General features: G+C 37.0%; 1 protein-coding gene across 2 annotated transcripts in view; it reads right to left on the reverse strand.

The window, feature by feature from the left end:
- Positions 1 to 2,785: 2,785 nt before the first annotated feature.
- The window catches only part of LOC131073200 (chromophore lyase CRL, chloroplastic), a 224,489-nt gene continuing 206,405 nt past the window's right edge, over positions 2,786 to 20,869 (reverse strand). The window contains exon 11 of one of the 2 annotated variants that reach the window (XM_058009608.2): positions 2,786 to 3,090. The gene's annotated coding sequence lies outside the window, so the exon portion shown is untranslated. The remainder of the gene's footprint in view (positions 3,091 to 20,869) is intronic. The other variant, XM_058009635.2, reaches the window with a different exon arrangement.

The raw sequence follows: 20,869 nt of genomic DNA on the forward strand, positions 1-20,869 counted from the left end.
TTATATGTTACAATACCGCCTCCTACATCTTACAAAGGAAAGCATCCAACATCTCCTATTTTTCAGCCTAGTAGACTTTTTAATCCTTTTAAACTTCTGCCGAAATAGAGCTTATTAAATTTAATTAAGTATACAATTGCAAATTTAGAATTTAACTATACTCAATTAAATGTTTATCGTTTATGGAAGTCTTCCGTTAGAAGTTTGCAAATTATGTTTATCGTTCCTCCGCATGCACTAGTTCAAAACTTCAACAAGAAGTAAGTTGGACTTTTAATTCACTTATTTTTCGCAAGATAAACATCTTTTTTTTATATTTATAAAATTATAATTAACGATAATCAATGTACAAATAATTAATGGAACGAACTGAATTTTTTTTATATATTAAATATAGAGGAAGAAACATTACATTAAAAAGATAACAGTATTAAATTTATTTCCATTGTTTAACAAAATATTGAAATAACGTAGCTCATAGATAAAAAGCATTTGCAAAATTATCATTAATAAAAAGAAATAGAAAGCATTTTTTATATCCATAAGAGGCAAACTGAAATGAACTGGAATTTGCAAAATTATCATTAATATTTATGTTTCGGAAATTTACAATTTTTACATGTCTGAGACTTGAGTCCCTCAAAAACTTTAAAGCCAAAATGAGTGAGCCTATGAGGTTACAAGGACAACCAAAAAAAAAAAACTACTAGGGGGTTGGGGCTAGGGCACAGGTAGTGGACGCATTCATGGTTTACCCTAAGAATCTCATCCTCCCTCCATGTAGAATTCTTCAGACATTATAAGCTGAGAGAATTTTTCAAGCCAATTGTAGTTTGGAAAGTCGTCCAGGAGGAACCATTTCCGAAGAAAGTCCCTACCAATCTGCGTCCATTTCCTATGACGTGTCAACTGCTCCGCATTCAGGTTCAAAAGAAATGGTTGCCTGGCCACTGACACTGTTTGGTCAGGGAGGAGAAGCTTGGTTAATTCATTCGCCCAAGGGATCCCCACCCCTACTTCTGCAAAGACGACAATAGTAACGTCATCTCCAAGGAAGTCTTGTTTAAACACCTTCCTTAACAATATCAACATATACACCTTGTCTCCTCCGAGGTCTAGAAGAGATGCCAAGAACCGGGGCGTAACGCTTGTGTTAACACGATATCTATTTTCATTACACAAAAAGTCTCTGCCCAACACCATCCTCACAGTCTCATTAGTGAACATCCCAACCTCCTTGCAGACTGAAGGAAGGGTTGGGTCTCTAAATGGAGCCCAAAAATGCCCTCTAGTCCTCCGCAAAAATATTTCTCAAGTGGATAGGAGTGTCCATCTTGAGAAATCAGATTACCAAATTAAACAGTCTGAGCCTATAGACCTAAACCAGAGGCAAAATTTAAATACCATGAGCTCCGATGATTTATCTACCAAAGGCTAATTGAAGATGAAAGAAGTAGAGATCATATATAAATAGCTAAAGCTCTTAATTGTCATAATAACTTCTCTAACCGTATTAATTTCTTTAAATTTTTAAAAATCTTTCGTATATCTTTGTAAATCTTTCCCATAAATGCACAAGTGTGCGAAATTGGAAACAACTATAAACCAGTACCAAGTACCACATTGGAAGTCATGGGGTCAGAGTGGATTGCAGTTAGTGACTAGACATATATTAAATGACCAACATTATCGACTGTGACATTTGATACATGTCTATTGAATCCAATTCCATTTCGAGCACTTTCTACTGAACTACGTTCTCTTCAGAAATTTGGGCTGAAATAAAAATTCAGCAATTGATCTATGATCATCGAACGGTTTAAAATCACTGATGGATTTTAAGTACGTGTCACCCTTCACATGTCAAAGAGGTCGTGCCTATCGATACGTCGTGCAGAGTTTGGACTCAATGTGATGAAATGATGTGATGTGATGTGCCTTGTCTATTAATGACAATGAATTCATGAAATCGCCAATAAAATATATATTTTTCCATAAATAACAAAATATTAGCCAAACAAATTAAATAATTTTCAAGCGGTGGATAAAAATCGTCAATACGCTTAAATAATTTTTCCTTCAGACTAAAAAAATTCGCTCATACAATTATATATTTGTTCCTTTAAACAAAAAATATTCGCCTCCTACAATATATATTTTCTCCACAGAACAAGGTATTATTCACCAGAATTTTATGTAATTTCCGTACCCTAGGAAAAAATCACCAAAACAAAATAATTTTTTTTCCTACTTTGAAATTTTTTTTGCCATCAATATGAAAATTTCCCCCAAAAAATAATGTCCGATTCGCCAGGATTTTACACTTTTGCCCGGGGGTGGCTTCTTAAAGTTATCCCTGGTATTCATGAGCTGAAGGGGAATTTGATAATCAAGAGTAACAAATCCTCTTGCCCCCCAAGCTCATCATTGGTAGTAAACACAAATATGATCTATGAATCCATGGTTAAAAAGTTGTAAGTTAATTTTTATAAGTTGCAAGAGAAATATATGAAGGTGGTTGTGAAATTAAATTAGTTGAGATCTCTTCAACTTGCATATTCAAATACACTAGTGCCAATAGTTTTCACTCAATCAAGATTAGAAAAATCTTTCCCATCAGATAGAGAAACTTTCCTTGCAAAAATAAGAGAATTGAAGCTAAGGAGGATAAGATGAAAATAATTGACAAATTGATGATAGGTTTTTTTTTTATGGATAATAGGTCGTGGCCGAATAATTGTATTAATAAAATGAAAACACAAGAAAGTTTACAACTCGATTCAGTGTGGGCACCGATTGGAAAGAATCGGGCGAATAAAACTTCTGGTCTTGTCCAAGGAAAAATAATTCCTAGAAATAATCAGGTAATACAATAAATGGCCAGATGCCATTTTAGAAAATTACAATTTGATAATTCTTGTCGAGTACACCATACTCATTCCATTGCTGATGGATGCATAATTTGACTGCAATGGAGTCATATTCTGCTCATATTGAGAAGGTGTTGTTCTAAATAAGACATGACGAAGACCTCCACCTGAATCTTGGAAATTCAGATTGCCAAAACATAAACCATATTCTTCCTGCACACTATTAGGCTAGTTCCAATTAATAATTATGACCAACTATAACCCAAAATTGATAAATTACCCTGTTTTATCTTAATACCAACATTTTCATAGATTTCCACTGTGAGGACATACTCGAAGATTTCAAAACAAGATAGATCAATATACTCTCAAACCTGCCTGACAAAAAACTTACCGACGCATCAAAGAGAAATCAAGGTAAGCAAGACCCAAAGCAAGATTTAGCTTCCAAATCTAAGTAACCATAGCATAACCCAGACTAGGGCCATGACATCTGTAGACAAATTTAGAAGACCTAGGCACAAAAAATTGATAAAGGAAGCGAGAATCCAAGCCTACATCTACCTACAAGAATGAGAGGATAAAGACAAATATATATACAAAACAAAAGATATATATATATGTGTGTGTGTGTGTGTGTGTGTGTGTGTGTGTGTGTGTGTGCATGTATATATGTGTATATGTATGTATGTATATATGTGTATATATATACACATAAAAGAAAGAGAAGTCTAATAAAGAGCAAAGACATGCATGCAGGGGATCACGCCGGAGCAACCATCGAGAGGGTGAATAAACCATATTTTGAATATATCTGCATGAGTCTATATATTCACAAAACCATCTGTATCAACCATATATATATGCAAAACTTTGAGAATGCACCTAAATTAGAGAAGACAATTAATTAAATTTGAGGTGGAAGAAACACAAAGCTAGACAATAAACAAACTAACAACACAACTAAGCTAAATATAATATTAGCATAAACATCCATATGTATATATTACTTTCAACAAAACTTAAAGCAAAAGTAGTCATTAGGTATTAAAGGTGTCCCGTCAGAGCCAAGAGAGACGATATAGTTAAGGATAAACCAAAAGAACAACAAAAAACTGCCCCGCAGAAAGAGAGTAAGTCATAGGACTCAGGAGAGGCCCGACTTCTTTTCAACTGAGCCTTGCTTTCCGACAGCCCTGAACTAATAGAGGATTCTCCTGGTCAGGAGGCAGGGGCAGAGGGGATCACTACATCGTTAGGGACTACTTCAATGTCTTCCGCCTCGAGATAGTTAGCAATCCATCTATTACAAGGCGGTTTTTTAACATGCAGAAGCCACATGAGGAAGAAGAAATTTCGTTGCCTTATCGAATTGTAGGCCGCAAAGGCAGCCTCATCTTCTATTTCCAAGATTGGAAATCTTGGCACCAGTTTGTTCTTCCATGTGAACCTATCATAGTTTTGAGGCTTAGGGACTCTTAAATACTCATCCACATTGATGACAACCCTATCCAATTCGCCCAACAGTTCCTTCTTGAAGACACTTTAGCATAATTTCATAACCACCTCCCTATCCTTCTCAAAGTACATGGCCATCGCTAGAAACATTGCAGCTATATCAGAGTTGACCCTAGTTCGGTCATCATTCTTGATATATTCTTCCCCTAATATTTTCTTAACCGCTCGAATAACCAGGACAATAGGGAGGACAAAAATGCCTATCAATCTATCTTCTTTGATGTCCCCTGTAAATGCCATTTGTCTCGTAAGCCCAACTAGCCTCAGCAATGTGTCCATAATGAGCCCAGATCACTCAGATCATCGGACAACCCAAATTACCTTGGAAGGACCGACTGCACTATAGAGAAAGATATAAGAAGCCACTAGTTTAGTAATTGTGCTTAGAAAAGCGTCGTAAAAGACAACTTTGCTATATTGAAAAAGGACCTATTTAATCACTTAAGAGTGTCAGAGGGAGGGATGAAGGGTTACGATGCAAATAAAATGATCAAGGACGATCTCTGAGATCAAGGTAATTAATACCAACTGCGTTTAATTGAGCTCTCTGCATACTGATCACAGCTAGCGCACGAGACAAGGAAGGTCAAATCAATGCCTCTATAGATGCGACCAAAATAGAGGTTTTAAATCAAAATAGAAGAGAAGGATATGTAATATAAATACATATATTAATGTATACATGAATGTATATATAAATATATATACAAATGAGAATAGAAATTTATATACAATTTTATGATTCTAAAGAAATATAGATGTATATGAATGCATATGTGTGTGTGTGCGTGCGCGCTCATGTATACATATCTATATTTATTAAACCAAATTGAACTTAAATTAAAAATTAATACAATTTATTATTCATATACTATGTCAATTGAGGATATCATATGAAAATATGATCTGGATATGTTTATATATATATATATATATATATATATATATATATATATATATATATATATATATATATATATATATATATATATATATATATATATATATATATATATATATATAGTTGTATATATATACGTTTTTATATATAGTTGTATATAAATACGTTTTTATATATAAATGTATATATATGTACATATATATATATATATATATATATATATATATATATACACACACACACACACACACACACATATATATGCGTATATATTTATAATTATATATTTGCATGTGTATATGTGCATATATATGCAGATATATATTTGCATATGCAGTTATATATATGAAAAAATATATATATGCCTATGCAAATATATACGCATATGCAAATATAAATATGTGTATGCACGAGGCTGAAAATATGAAAATATGAGTGTAGGGGATGAGTACAAATTAGTACTAAGACCTGGGTGTTATTGCAAGATGCCTCTGACTGCCCGTGAATTGACTAATATGAGTGAACGAGAATGAAGGACACGATTTTATTCGTTCCATTTGCCCCTATATTGGCTAGATTATCCGCCATCGAGTTAGCTTCTCTGTATATATGATTTATTGTGTAATCTGAGAAGCTATCTAGTAATAATAGAGCTCTGTCCAAAAGGCTTCTAAGTTCCCAATTTGGCATTATTCAGGTTCTGATTGCATTAATTATAATGGCCGAGTCACCTTCAATTTCTAATTTGGATATTTTCAATTGCCTACACAGGTTTAATTCTATTAGGCCAAACATTTCTGCAATGTTGTTAGTTCATTGTCCTAAATGTATGGATTTTGAACCAATGCAACTACCATTGTCTGAATGTATTATACAACTTGCACCTGCCAACCCTGGGTTTCCTCTGGATGCTCCATCGAAGTTGAGTTTATACCACCCATTCCTCAGGGGTAACCATTTGCATGCACTCCTCACCACACTTTTATCTATGCCTTCCTTCCTGACAAAGGGGGGAATCTTGATCCCCTTCCATTGCTTTCTGATAAAGTTGTCCTAGTCTGTAAATATCTTGTCATGTTGTGGGATAGCCAAGTTCTTGTTGTTGGTTATTTCAGTGACGAAGGCTTCTATCTTTGCTATAAGTTTCTCCACCTGCATTTATGTATCCTTGAGTATTCTCCTATTCCTCTCCTTCCATATTTCTCAGAAGACTATGGATGGAATGCAGATCCATAAGTTGTGGAACACATTATTTCTTTTGATGATTGTCCATCCTTTGAACCACTCCATCAAGGAAGGGATAAGAGCACCTGACCATCCTAGTTGGGCCATCAACCAGTACCAACATTTTTGAGTAATTGCAGGTTGTAAAGATATGATCATATGTTTCCTCATTTCCTTTCATAGGAGGCAGATTGAAAGCCCTTCATAACTTAAATTGTTCTGCAGTGATAACCCTTCCTTGGATTGCAGCCCAGGCAAAGAGACCAACTTTTGGGAGACAAAATTTGTCCCAACATAGTATAGTCGGGATGTAATCCTTGCAGACCTTTTTCTCATCGTATATGGTTCTGAAGCCATTTCTACAGTTGTATTGCTCGTCCTTAGATTTAGACCATATCAGTTCATCTGACCCATGTCTGAACATTATCCTTCTACAACTAAGTATTTGATGTAGTTCTTGAAATTTGTTATCCATCATGAAAGGACACATGTCTTTCTATTTCCACCCATTTGTTGAGTTTGGTTCCATTGTTATATATTCCCTTACACAATTACCCCATAGACTTTTCAATTGTTCCTTTATACTAGTAGTGGCCATAAGCATGTCTATCGAAGGATATCCCCCCAGGAGTCTTCCCAGAACAAAGCACATTTTCCATCGCGAATGTCCCAGGACAGGAAGTTGGATATGAGTGTGCAACATTCCTTTATGAAATTCTAGATTCTCAAACCCTTGAGTGGTTTCATATCCCTGAATACTGCCTCCCTATGATTACTCGTAAGATACTTGTTCCTAAGGATTCTGGCCCACTTGGCTTTTGAGGAGGTGTATAATCTCCATACCAGTTTTGCCCCTAAGGCTTTATTTTGATAGAGAGTTTTCCTAATCCCTGTACCCCCATCACATCTTTCTCGACATATTTTGTCCCATGCTATCAATTTAAGTTTGTTACTATCCTCTGTGCCTTGCCAATAGCAATTTCTGATTATTTGAGTCAATTTCTTGTGGGCTCCTTTCGAAAGTGGGATACATGAAAGTAGGTAGATGGGCATTGCCGCCAAGACTGTCTTAATAAGTGTTAATCTTCCTGCCCCAGTCAACCATAAGCCTTTCTAGGAAGATAACCTTTTCCTAACCTTCTCATTTAAGGGATCCCAGAGTTTACTAGTCTTGATGCCTTTGTCCCTGGATATGTAAATGGTAATTGACCAATTCTGTAACCTAAAAATGATGCAATTCTAGATTCCTCCTGTGCTGTCATATTAAAAAAAAAAAATTCAGATTTTTCCCCATTGACCATTTCCCTGGATGCCAGCCCATAAAAGTGCAATATTCTCTTTATTTCGTTGGATTCATTCAACTTACCTTTCCCCAAAATCATTGTGTCATCAACAAACTATTGGTGAGTGCATGGATCTACACCTCCTGTGATTTGGATACCCACAAGCTTTCCCTCTCTCCGAGATGCATCAAAGAATCTTCTTAGGGATTCATACATAATAATGAATAAAAATGGGGAGAGTGGGTCTCCCTGCCTCAGGCCCCTAGTTGCTCCAAAAAACCCTTCCAACTTCCCATTCAATAGGATTGAAAACCCTGGGTTTGAGATGTAGAAATGGATCCAATTTACCCATTGTTTGTTAAATCCAAAGGCTCTCATGCAACTATAGAGGAAATACAAATCCACTTTGTCATATGCCTTTTTAATATCTAGTTTTATCATCATGTTTGGCTTGCCTCGGGCCTGAATGGAGTGGATGGCTTCCTGGACTATGACTATCCCATCCAAAATTGATCTATTGGGAACAAAACAAGTTTGCCCTTCTGAGATGATGACTGGCAGTAATTTTTTCAACTTATTGGCCATGACCTTTGATAATAATTTATAAATCATGTTGCACAAAGAAATGGGTCTGAACTCTTCCCATTTTGAGGGATTCTCCTTCTTGGGGAGTAAGGCTAGGAAGGTGTTGTTGATTTCTTTCAATAATTTCCCCATATTTCAGGCAGATTCCAAGACATCAGTGAGCTCATCTCCTAAAATGTGCCAACATTTCTGAAAAAAACCTGTGGGGAAACCATCCGGCTCAAGGGCCTTGTCCCCTTGGAATTGGGATATAGTAGTTTTAACTTCTTCATGAGTGATTTTGGAATTCAACATATGATTATCGTCATTTTTTAATAGTTTAGGCATGTTTTTCAATAAGGCCCTATTGTTAAGGAGATTTGAGTGCTCCCAGTTGTTGAGAATATTTTTAAAATACTAGGTTGCATCCTCCGCAATTAATCTATGTTCCGTAATGGTCTGCCCATAGTTGCTGATGATCTGAGTAATTCTATTTCTTGCCCTTTTCAGTTTAACACTTGTGGAAAAATATGGTATTTTTGTCTCCATCCTCTAGCCAAGTTTCTCTAAATTTTTGTTTCCAGAATATCTCTTCCTTGGCCAAAATATCCTCATACTCACATAGAAGCTTTTTCTCTACCTCATATGTTGTTTGGGTCATCTCATGTTGCATAACATCCTTATTCACAAGTTCCAGTTCCTTTTCAATTCTTATCTTCTCCTTGAAGATGTTTTTGAATTTCTTTTTGTTCCAATCTAGCAATTTATGTTTAATGTCTTTCATATTTGAAACAAGACAATACAATTTGGATCCAACAAAGACACCTTCATTCCACCATTTATGGATATTAGGGAGAAACTCCTCATGTTTGAACCACATCAGTTCGAACTTGAATGGGTGCCCAGATGTCTTTGCTTCCCCTAATATCTCTAATAGCACCGAGTAGTGGTCAGAGCCTGACCATGGTAATACGTTGGTTTTAACTTGAAGTTAAAGTCAGAAAGGTCTCCTTTGAAAAATAATCTGTCCAGAGTTTCAACAATGTTGTAGAATCCATTTCTTCTGTTATTCCATGTATGCAAGCCCAACTCAGTCCTGATTTCCAAGAGATTGTTTTCACATATCCAATTAGCAGAGCCTCTTTGTCACTGTTTAATGGACCTTATCCCCCCACTTTTGTCTGTTGTGTGTATAATGGTGTTAAAATCTCCTCCTATGATGATGTGCTTAGATTCCCAATTTCTTAGGAAGTGCTCTATATCTTGCCAAACTACCCTTTTCTTGTCTGTTGGGATTGAGCCATAAACATTCAGGATGATAAATTCAAGGTTTAGGTTGAGAGATCTTACTTTTCCAGCCTGCCAATTCTGCATTCTAGCGCAACATGTGAAAGTGATTGAATTCCTTTCCACATTATTGCCAGCCCACTCGAAGCCCCTATAGAGTCCACCATCTCCACCTGCCACTAGGTGAATTTTCTACTAAAATTGGTCATATCAACCTTTCCCAATTTTGTTTCTTGCAGCATTACTAGGTCCATAGCATATTTCATTGTACTGTGCTTAATAAGGCGTTGTTTGCTAGGGGCCCATTCCATGTTAGTATGTTTATTCCATTATGGGGAGAGGGAGGGACTTTCCCGGACCCATCAAAGTTGTGATTTTGATCTGTTCCTCTGCTTCCCCATCCATTTTCATCTTGTCTAAAAAAGACTTCCAACCTCTTTTGTTGGCGGTGGATTTGTCATAGTCTAGAATCAATTTATCACCTACCACCTAGAGGATGCCTCTGTTACACATATTGTTTTGGTTGTTGTTCATTGCCAAATTATTTTCTCCTTCCTGCACACTGATAAGTTCTTTGATTATGAATTCTCTCTCTTCTTCTTCATTCAACCCTTTCATAGCTGGAGAAGAGTTCTCCAGATTGGGAGAGTCTAAGGCGTTCTCCTCAGGTGATGCCTTGGTTGAGTTATTGCCCAATGTCTGGGCTCTGGTAGGAGTCTTCTCATACTCTGAATTGAGATTGGTATTATTGTTTGCCACATCTGTCGGAGCATCATTGTATACCTCTACAAATTCTTCTGCTAGTTTACCCATTAAGTTATTGATGACGTTGCTTAATTCCCTCTGAATCTGATCCTCATGCCTATCTTTGTTATTTTGTTCTGTCTTATTTGGACTATTTCTGGTCCGTGGATTTGGGGGAGGAGGGGGGGTTGCTTGATTATTTTCCTCTTGAGGGTTAGCATTGATGATGAAGCCACCAATATCGTTGTTAAATTGGATGTTAACTCTATTGCACAACTCTATAGGCTTGTCCGGTTTTGGGGCTTGAGGTTTTTGTGTGCTAGGGTTGATCCTTTTGCAAAAGGATAATTTCTTTGAGATCGGGCCAAGATACCATATTGGAGATAAGATATAATTGCCATCTACTGTGTCTAGGGATATATTTTTTAAATTCTTCATGCTATTATCTACTATTAAAATTTTGATATCGGATTTTTCCGACCAATTAGCTTCTACTGCTATGAATTTGCCTTTTTATCCCCAATTTCTATGAGGATTTTGGCATGCATTAACTCAACAGGAACATTACAAATTTCAACCCATTTAGAAGATGTTTTGAATTCAAATTTATTAGCATTGAATTTAGAATGCCAGTCGATGAATTTAAAATTTACTCCATTGTAGAAAACAAATTCCCCAAACAATAGCTTTGTTTTTCAACGATTTCCTATGGCATTCGATATACAGAAAGTTATTAGCTAGGGTAGTGATACTTACATGTCCATGGAATGTATCTTTCCACCATTTAGCAATCTTTGCAAGGGGTTGGCCATTTCCACCCCATTTTGCAAAAAGCCCATGCTCTTCACATTAATTCCTCAACTCCAATGCGTCACTGGAAGTGGAGATTTTGATGCAATCCAGGTTGGATGTTACCGACTTTAGGACATATTGATTCCTCCTTGCCTTGGGGGCAGAATTATTCATAGAATTATAAGAGCTCATAATCACCGGAGTAGGTTCGATGACTCTGAAGTTGTGGCGTTGTTGTTGCAGGGCCACTCCTCCAAATCCGGTAGGTTTTATAAAACCCTTTGCATGATTAAAGCGTGGTTGCGAATTGTGCAGGGGCCTTTGAAGGGATTGACATCGATCTAATGTAGCAACCCTAGTTCCCAAGGGAATGCGATTTGCCTTTGTAGCGCAGTCTAGGATCCGAGATGTAATGGGGACCGCCCAAACTTTAGACAAATCCATCAAAACCTTCGCTTCCCTTCTTTCAGATTTAGTCTCTCGCCTTCTTTTCACCGTATGCCATGGTTGATTCTGCAGAGGGGGAGCCCTACTGGTTGTTGAGGGAAACCCTATATCATGCTTGTCGAAACCCCTGTGGTTATGCCATTCGTCGAAATGCAGAGCCATGTGTTTTTTCCGAAAGATATTGTAATATTAATTTGTAGTTTTAATTTTGACAATAATTTAAGATTTTTTTGCAAATTGATGATAGATTTGATTGAATATAAGTTATCCAAAATAATGGGCAAGGTTAATGACACATAAATCACACTCAAATTTGAAACTATCTTTTTCCAAGCATGAAGAGGATAAGGGCAGTCTCAAAACAATAGCAGGTAGGTGAATGCCTAAAACTTCAATGAGATAAAAAGTTTTCAAATGTGCTAGATTTGACCTAGAGGCTCCTACAAAAATAAAGGCAACAAATGATATGATGTTGACACTTGAAGAAGTGGTTGCCTATAAGTTGAAACTTGACAAGAAGATCAAGGATAAGATGAAATCAATTGAAGCGATAAAGAAGATAATCATGCTAGATAGTTTGGATTATCAAGGTCAAGTCAAATCCCTAGATCAGTGGAAGGTTGAATTAGGTTCAATTGGCCCTAATCTCTCATCCTCAGTGTGTGCTAATGAAGAACCAAATATGGGTTTGCTAAACACTACATTGAATGAGTTGTTTTCCCTAGAAGTTGTTTTTGATACTTTTAGTAAACTGTGAAAATTTTGAGCACAAAATATGAAACACATAATGACAATGTATCTATGGTGCTCTCTTTCCAATGACATTTAGAGAAGACATATAACAATTAGGTATGCATTTCAATTGGTTATCAATCCATCATAGTTGAAATCTATTTTAGCAGATGACCTAAATTTGACAAATTTTAAGTGATGCAATATTTTTGGCTCCAATAGGTGGTTGAAGTATCTGGATTGCTATCTTCATTAGCAACATGTGAACCATAAATATTATTTTCAAATGTATATCTTATATGTAATGAGCACATCCCAAATTTAAAAAAAAAAATGTATCTAAAAGTTGTCATTAGGTTTTAAGGCCAACATGTTTGCTTTTGGGACTTTCTAATTTCTTTTTTTTTGAATTTTGGATCTTGGATAAATTCCAATTTTGGGCAAGTGTTCCTTTTGAAGAGTGAATATTTTGAGTTTTCGAACAAATTTTGCATGTAAGTGAAAAATCTATGTATGACATGTTTCAGTTTAGATTGAATAATATGAAAAAATTTATAGTGTGTGTTCTCTACAATTGTCTCCTTGAAGAATGTATGCAGTTTTATTTTAAATAAAGAAAACAAGGGTTTATGAGTTTATCTGTGCACATTTGTTTCATTGTGTATCATGTTTAATGATTTTATTCAAGTAATAGATTGAAAATGCTTTGAATGAGATATGGAGGGTAGTGTATTACATTTTCCCCCAATGGAACTAGTGGATTTGTTATGGACAAAATAAGGGTTTGGAATACTTGATGTTCCATTTTGACTTCTATGCATTGCTTTTTGTCCTTTGGAGGCTAGAGGAACATGTAGAGGCATATGATAATGGTTTTGAATTTAAGTCAAGGATTGATAGTCATTTTTTCCTTTTAGAATCTTTATGTTTGCAATTAAATATAATAGAAAATAAAGTTTAGTGGACTAAAAATTTTATTCTAGGTTCTACAAGCTTTTTGTAACTGACATATGGAGCTTGGATGCATGTACAAGAATTGTGTTAAAGAAAATTAATTATTTACTCTATGTTTAAGTCCAACCTTAGATTAATTGGCATTTATCATTTCCTAGATTGCATAAATATTTGTGCATATTAGTTGTGGATAGTTATACTTATCCTGCTTATCATCACCTCATTGGTGCTTATCTCTCTTACATTTGCTTTATAAGAAGACTCATTATACAATATTATTCATCTCAATACACTCATCTTTCATGATGATCTATATTTCTCTCTATTAGTGAAAGTTATAGCGGGTATTGATCCTGACTTGAGAGCTTTTCTCTAACATAACCATTCAGCTTTTCTCTTGTCTCTCATTTGAGACTTTCATCAGCCGTGTTTGAGATCCCAGGAAGTTAGCGATTGACGATTATCTCTCTCGCCATTTCATTTGGTAGCCCCCAATTTGCTTCATCTATTCATTTTTGGTTATTTGCAATTGCATCAAGCATTTTTGCAGTATATCTGAGAGGCTTGCTTTGTGTTCAGCGATCTACCTGTGGTTTGCATCAGTTTCTTGTATGTGTATTGGCGGTTCTTTTTGGCCGCGTTGAAATTTTCTTATGCTTTATTTTGTGGCAAACCGTTGCTTCTGGTGGGATTCATTATTCTATAGATCCATTGTTGCTAACTATTTCAACCTCTCTATTGACATCCATTACCATCGCATTGTCCATATCGGGCTCTCTGGTAGGCTTGTATTTATTTTATTTAGACATGCAAATGGCTTGATTCGATGGGCAGTTTTTGGGGTGGTCATTTAAATTGGTGGAAGAGATTTGATTTGGTGGAGTAGGCATTAAGGCGAATTTTTCAGACTGATTTATTTCATCGAACTTTTGATCGGAGTATTTTGCATTGACCAAGGACTTTTTCTTTTGGCTATAACCATCTTTCAAGTGTGTGTTGGAGGATGCATTCTGTAATGGAACGGCTTAAATCACACACATTAAGTTTATATTTCTAGATTTAAAAGTGTTAAACATTCAGAATGGACTGATATTTTCTAGGCTTAATATGTTGCTTAATGTGTGTGGTCACCCTAAGAATACACTTCTAGACTTAAAAACTATTAACAAAACTAGACTTAAAAGTGTAACGCTCACAATTGACTAACATTTTCTAGACTTAATATGTTACTTAATGTATATGATTTATGATTTAAGACTGGTCGCAATACAATTCACAATCTATGAATGATTGCCTTGATCAAGCTGTTTTTTCTTTCACTGTGGTGTGCATAACCTTTGACAAGTGGGCGGTTTATATCAATTGAGAAGCACTCTTTAGTCGGCGTTTGTGGGAACCTGTGATGATTCTGATTAGGCTGCGAGTTTATTCCTTGTGTGGCCTATGTATTTATTGTCAGTTTACATGTTTTGTTGATCGGCTTGCAGATCCAGCGGGTTTATTATTGGTTGATCTATATTAGAATGTGTATATTGGTAGCCCTTATTCCCTGCGATCTGATTCTTCGTAATTTCCTTCCAGGCAGACAGAATACCTTGTATAGGCTAGTTCATTTCCAGATCAGCTTTTTTTATTCTGTCAAAGTTTTGTTGAATGGATCAGTAAATCAGTGTAGGCATCGGTTTTTTATGTGGACAAAGTCGTATCTGTTGGCCATTGTGATTTGTTTCACATGATCATTGGCCATGCATGTCCATCCATGTTCTCATTTGGTTTCCTCACTGTGAGCGAGGTTTCCGTCCTTGTTGTGATCTCATTTTGCGTGGAAGTTCGATCTTTAGCTCTGAGGCATTATTGACTTAGTGGGCTTGTGGACCTCGCTCGTTTGTGATGTGAGCACTTGGTATTTGATATTGTGGACTTTTTTGACTTGCTGGGTGACACATTTGGAGTTGTCATGGCACATGTAACTGCCACATATATCGATTCTCGAGCTTTTTTTTGTTGTTGTTGTTGCAGTAGTTAACATTATCGTAACATCATCAACACAAACCAGGTTTTTGCTTCATTTTTAGCCTCATAGGTTATTTCTTTATCATTTTATTTTTTTTGGAAGCTTTATTATTATGTGATGTCTTTATCTTTGATTTTTTAAGAATTATGATGGTAAGAAATAGGGTTTTCCTTTCATCCTTCTTTGATTATTTGATTATTTTGAAGAGGGGAATTATAATATATGGAAAAATGAAATTATTGTCCATCTCTGATGGTTGAATTTGTTGCCACACTTGTATAATCTAGTTCCTCTAAGTAGCACACCTATTCATATTTTTGCTTGGAATTGTAAGATAGGTCATATCCTAAGAGTCATTGCTATGCATGTCCCTAATGACATTTTGACCTCTATTATTGATTTTGAGTGTCCTCATGCTCTTTGGACTTAAATTTGAGAGTTATATGGCGAGCCTAATTCTCAATCCTTCCCAAATGACCCTCTTTCAGATTGTAGTGTGCCTCTTCATCCTTTAGAGAAGATACCCTATGATTGTGATACTATTAGGGAGTTTGACATTTTGACATCTCTTGAGACTTTAAATGAGGTTGCAATTGCTTCAGAAGTTCGATTCTTATTTTCAGATTGTTGATCCATCTTCACTTCCATTGACTCCTTATACAAAGTCATTTGAGACTTCCATTGTCCCTGATCAAAAGGAGCATCATATTCTTTCAAACTTGGTTGAATGATACATTGTTAGTGATTTATTGTACAAGATATCTATTTGTCTTTCTAATTGCGATTCTTATTTGACAGACATTGGTTTATTGTTTGTGGAGTCTCACATTTCAAATTTAGAGGACATTTGAGGGGTTATTTCTCCTCTTTGATGACATTCATTGCATTTCCACTGTCACATCATATCTTCATCTTTGGATCTTGCTTTATATCAATTTTCGCATAGTTCCAGTTTGTCACTTCTTTCCTTGCTTGGGCATGTATCTAATTTGATTGTGGCATCATCATCATCTTTCATGGACAAGGAGATACATGAGTAGTTTTCAAAGATGACATCACCATTCTACATTTGGATTTCACTTCCTAATTCTTATCTAGAATGGGAAGCATACATGCATCTATACATGGTTTTGTTTCTTCCCAAGGGAAAACAAGTTGTTTGTAAGCATTGGATTTAATTTTCTCTTCAAACACTTACTATTCTTGCAGGTGATTATCACTAGGGGGGGGGAGTGGTATCTCTCTTTTTCCTCCTATGGGGAAGCTATTGATTGTATTTTAGTGATGGATGTAGTTCTTGGGGGTATGGGTGTTGAGACCTCCATTCATCTCTCATCCTATCACTTATCTTCATTTGCATTATATTTTTTATAAAGAGGACTTTTGTCTCAATAGGTTTTCTTCTTTTCCTTGTTTAAAAGAGATCTGTTGCATTTGCAATGTACATGGGTACCTAACATGGCCTTGTAGATAGGACCCATATTGCATCATAATATCATATTGCATATTGCATTTTTCTCCCTAAGCTGCACTTAAGAGGGGGTGTTAGAGTAAATTAATTATTTACTCGTTATGCTTAAGTCCAACCTTAGGTTAGTTGGCATTTATTATTCAGTAGGTTGCATAAATATTTGTGCACAGTAGTTGTCGGGTAGTTATACTTACCCTACCTACCCTTGCATCTCATTGGTACTTATCTCTCTTACCTTTTCTTTATAAGAAATCTCATTGTACAATATTTTTCATCTCAATACAATCATCCTTCCTGATGATCAATATTTTTTTGTTCGTGGAAGCTGTAGCAGTCATTGATCCTAGCTTGAGAGATTTGCTCTAACATGGTATTAGAGCCATTTGACTTGCTCTTCTGTCCCATTTGAGACTTTCATCAACCCCATTGAGATCCCAAGAAGTTAGCGATTGACGATCATCTCTCTCGCCATTTCATTTGGTGGTCCCCAATTCGCTTCATCTGTTCATTTTCAATTATTTGCAATTGCATAAAATGTTTTTGCAGTGTATATGAAAGGACCGCTTTGTGTTCAGTGATTTTGCATTGGTTTCTTGTACGTGTATTGGCAGTTCTTTTTGGTTGCATTGAAGTTTTCATGTGCTTTATTTTGTGGCAAACTATTTCTTCTGGCGAGATTCATTATTCTATAGATCCATTGTTGTTTGCCATTTCAACCTCTCTATCGACATCCATTACCATCGCATTATCTAGATTGAACTCTATGACAGGCTTGTATTTATTTTACTAAGACCTATGAATGGCTTGATCCGGTGGGCATTTTTGGGGGTGTAATATAAATTGGTGGATGAGATTGCATTTGGCAGAGTAGGCATTAAGGTGAATCTCTCAAGCCGATTTATTGCATTGAACTTTTGATTAGAGTATTTTGCATTGATCAAACACTTTTCTTTTGGTCATAACCATCCCACAGGCATGTATTGGAGGACGCATCTTGTGATCAACAATCTATTAGTGATTGCCTTGATCAAGCTATTTTTCTTTCACTGTAGTGTGCATTACCTTTGACAAGTGGGCGGTTTATATCAATTGAAAAGTTGTGTTTAGTTTGCGTTTGTGGGAACTTGCGATCATTGTGATTGGACCATGAGTTTATTACTTGTGTCATGACCTATGTATTTATTGTCGGTTTACATGTTTTGTTGATCAGCTTGCAGATCGGGTAGATTTATTGTTGGTTGATCTATATAAGAATGTGTATATCGGTAGCCTTTGTTCCTTGCAATCTGATTGTTCATGGTTTCCTTCTAGGCTGTAATATCCACCCTTCGAACACTACAATTTTTTTTCAAGTACCAATTCAATCGACCAAAATTCTTGTTCCAACTTAGAAGTGTTGATTTAATAATATATTCAATCACCATAGTGGTGACAACTCTATGCCACCACTTATGCTTGCACTCAAAGGTGGTAAGCTCTTGAGGTTAGGATCCCCATTATACTTAGACCTAAGCTTCAAGGGCCAATGACCATACCTACATATCCCTTTGAGGGAAGTCAAAAGGCTTCATAGTTCACCCTTGAAGCTTCGGGGGAGTTCATTCTCTCCTCTCGTATGAGATCTTTGATCTATCTTCAAACGAGAACTATTTATTAAAAATTAGTCCAACAACAATAAAGCAAGGATCTTGCAGATTGAACGCTCCTACTCCCGCCCAAATGTCTCTTGCTCTTTCCACGGCTCCTTCACCCCCCTCCCTTCAAGTGCGTGCCTCTGGTGATGCTTCTGGGTCGACGCCTTATGACCCTGTTTCTTTGTCGGGCGGGTTTCCTCTGTCTGCTGCGTTTGGTGGGCCGAAGGTGGATGCTCTTGCTAATAATGTTGTGGACGGTGGTGTTCCAGTGTCTACCATTGAGGTTTCAGCGCCCTCTGCTACGGATTGGGCTGCCCATGGCTTGGTGCCTGCAGCTATTCCCGTGTGCAACCCCTTGGCTTTCAGGGTGTCTGCTAACATTGAAAAGGAGATCATCCACAACTCCTCTGTGTTTGAGTCTCATGGACTGATTTGCAGGTTTCGGGGCTTTTGGCCAAGCCTTCCTCAATTGCACACTTGGATTTCCCAAAGATGGGAACCAATCTTAAAGGGCACTGTACATATTTATCCTTTAGCCAAAGGTTCTTTCATTGCTAAATTTGAACAGGCTGAGGATAGATCGAAAAATTTAATTTAACAATCCTTTTAGCTGGGAGGATAAATTTGTTTTGATGGTCAAACCCTAGTTCTCGTATTTTAACCATATACTGATTCATTTAATAAGATTCCTATTTGGGTTAGGCTCACTAACCTTCCCCTTCATCTATGGACGGACTCTCTGCTAGAGGAAGTGGGGGAGGCTTTAGGCGACTTCCTAATGATTGATAAGGATTCTTACTATATATATCATTCTACTTATGCTCAGATTTTGGTTGACATTGACGTTTCTAAAGGGCTCCCAGTTGAGATAAAGATTGACTCTTCTTTGGGATCTTGGGTCCAACCACTTGACTTTGAGGGTATCCCCCTTTAGATGTCGAAATTGCTTCTAGACTGGGCATGTTGTTGCACGGTGTGAGTCAGATAAAAAGAACTGAATATTTGTTTCTCGGTGGAAGGGCGCCTCTTCTGAACACTACTTTGTTCGAAAGAAAAGATTCTCTCAGGTGGTTGCTCAGGTTCCTCAGGCTGATGTGGGTGAAGGTATTTTGCCTCTAGCTGCTGCCCCTGGTTCTGGTGTTGCTTCGTCTCAGGTGGGTGTGAATGCTTGTGGTGGGATCTCGACTGATCAGTTGAAGGTTGTTGGATCTTCTTCTTTGGTGGATGACCTTCCCGCTTCCCAGATTGCTGCTAGATCTTTGTCCGATCCTTCTGATTCTCAGATTTCTGTTGTCCCTACCTCTCCGGATGTTGCCTCTGTTCCTCCTTGTGGTGGGAGGTCCTATATTTTGGACCCGTCTTCTTGGCAAAGGACTAGTGCTAGGGTTGAGGAGGGCTGGATTACTGTTAAAAGTAAGAAATCTAAATCGTCCCAGGCCTCTTTTGATATGACCCTTCGATCTCACAACTGTAGATCAAATCCTTGATCCGTCCTGGTTGGGTTGGGGCTACTTGCTGGTCTTTAGTTTTTGCAGCCCATTGGTTCTTGTTGGGGGTCCTTCTTGTGTTGTCCCCCATCTTTTGTCTAGTTTCATCGTGTCTCACTTGTGTTTTGTTTCATTGGGTGGACTTCAGGATTATCTTGAGGTTCAGGTTTCAGGTCCTTCCAAAACCTGTTTTGTCTAGGGTTTCGGGTCCCTTCAAAATTTGTTTTCCTTTAATCAAAAACAATAAAAAAAATATCTAATTGCATTCAAATAGTGTAAAAGCATACACAATTACACCATGGATCATACCCTTCCAAAATTCCCAATTCTATAAAGAGTGATTCGAGCACACTTTTCATTAACACATGGTGACTAGCTTGTACACATCACATGCATGAAACCTAGCTCTAACTTACGTCACATATACACAGTGACAAGCTCTAGCATATAAAACATATTCATAGGGTCTAGCTTCAACATACACCACTCATATAAAGTGACTAGCTTTAGTAGGCATCATCTACATAGTGACTATCATATAAATAGTGAGGGACTAAAATATCCATAATGGCCAATGTTGTCATTTTATGACACCCTTGGTCCATCAGTGAGAACCGATCAAAGATATGTTCCATGGACCAGCGCGGCTCCAGTTGATCAAGGAGAGAAGAATCAGGAAGTATGAAGTGTTGCCTTGTCCGAAGGAAGTTCCTCCCTTGGCCTTTTTCTTCTTCCCCGGAACTCTGAAACCCCGAGGTTCCGAAGTTATTTGCCTTAGCCGCTTTCTTTCCTTCTCCAGAACTCCGGAACCCCGAGATTGCGAAGTTCCCTTCCTTCCCTCATCTTTTCTCTAGTTTATCCGGAATTTCGGAACCCCGAGGGTCTGAAGTTCCTTCCCTAGCTTAGCCCCTCCTCTCCTTAGCCTTTCTCTCCTTTTGCCCAGAACT

This window comes from Cryptomeria japonica, chromosome 9 (genome assembly GCF_030272615.1).
Source record: "Cryptomeria japonica chromosome 9, Sugi_1.0, whole genome shotgun sequence".
NCBI lineage: Eukaryota > Viridiplantae > Streptophyta > Pinopsida > Cupressales > Cupressaceae > Cryptomeria > Cryptomeria japonica.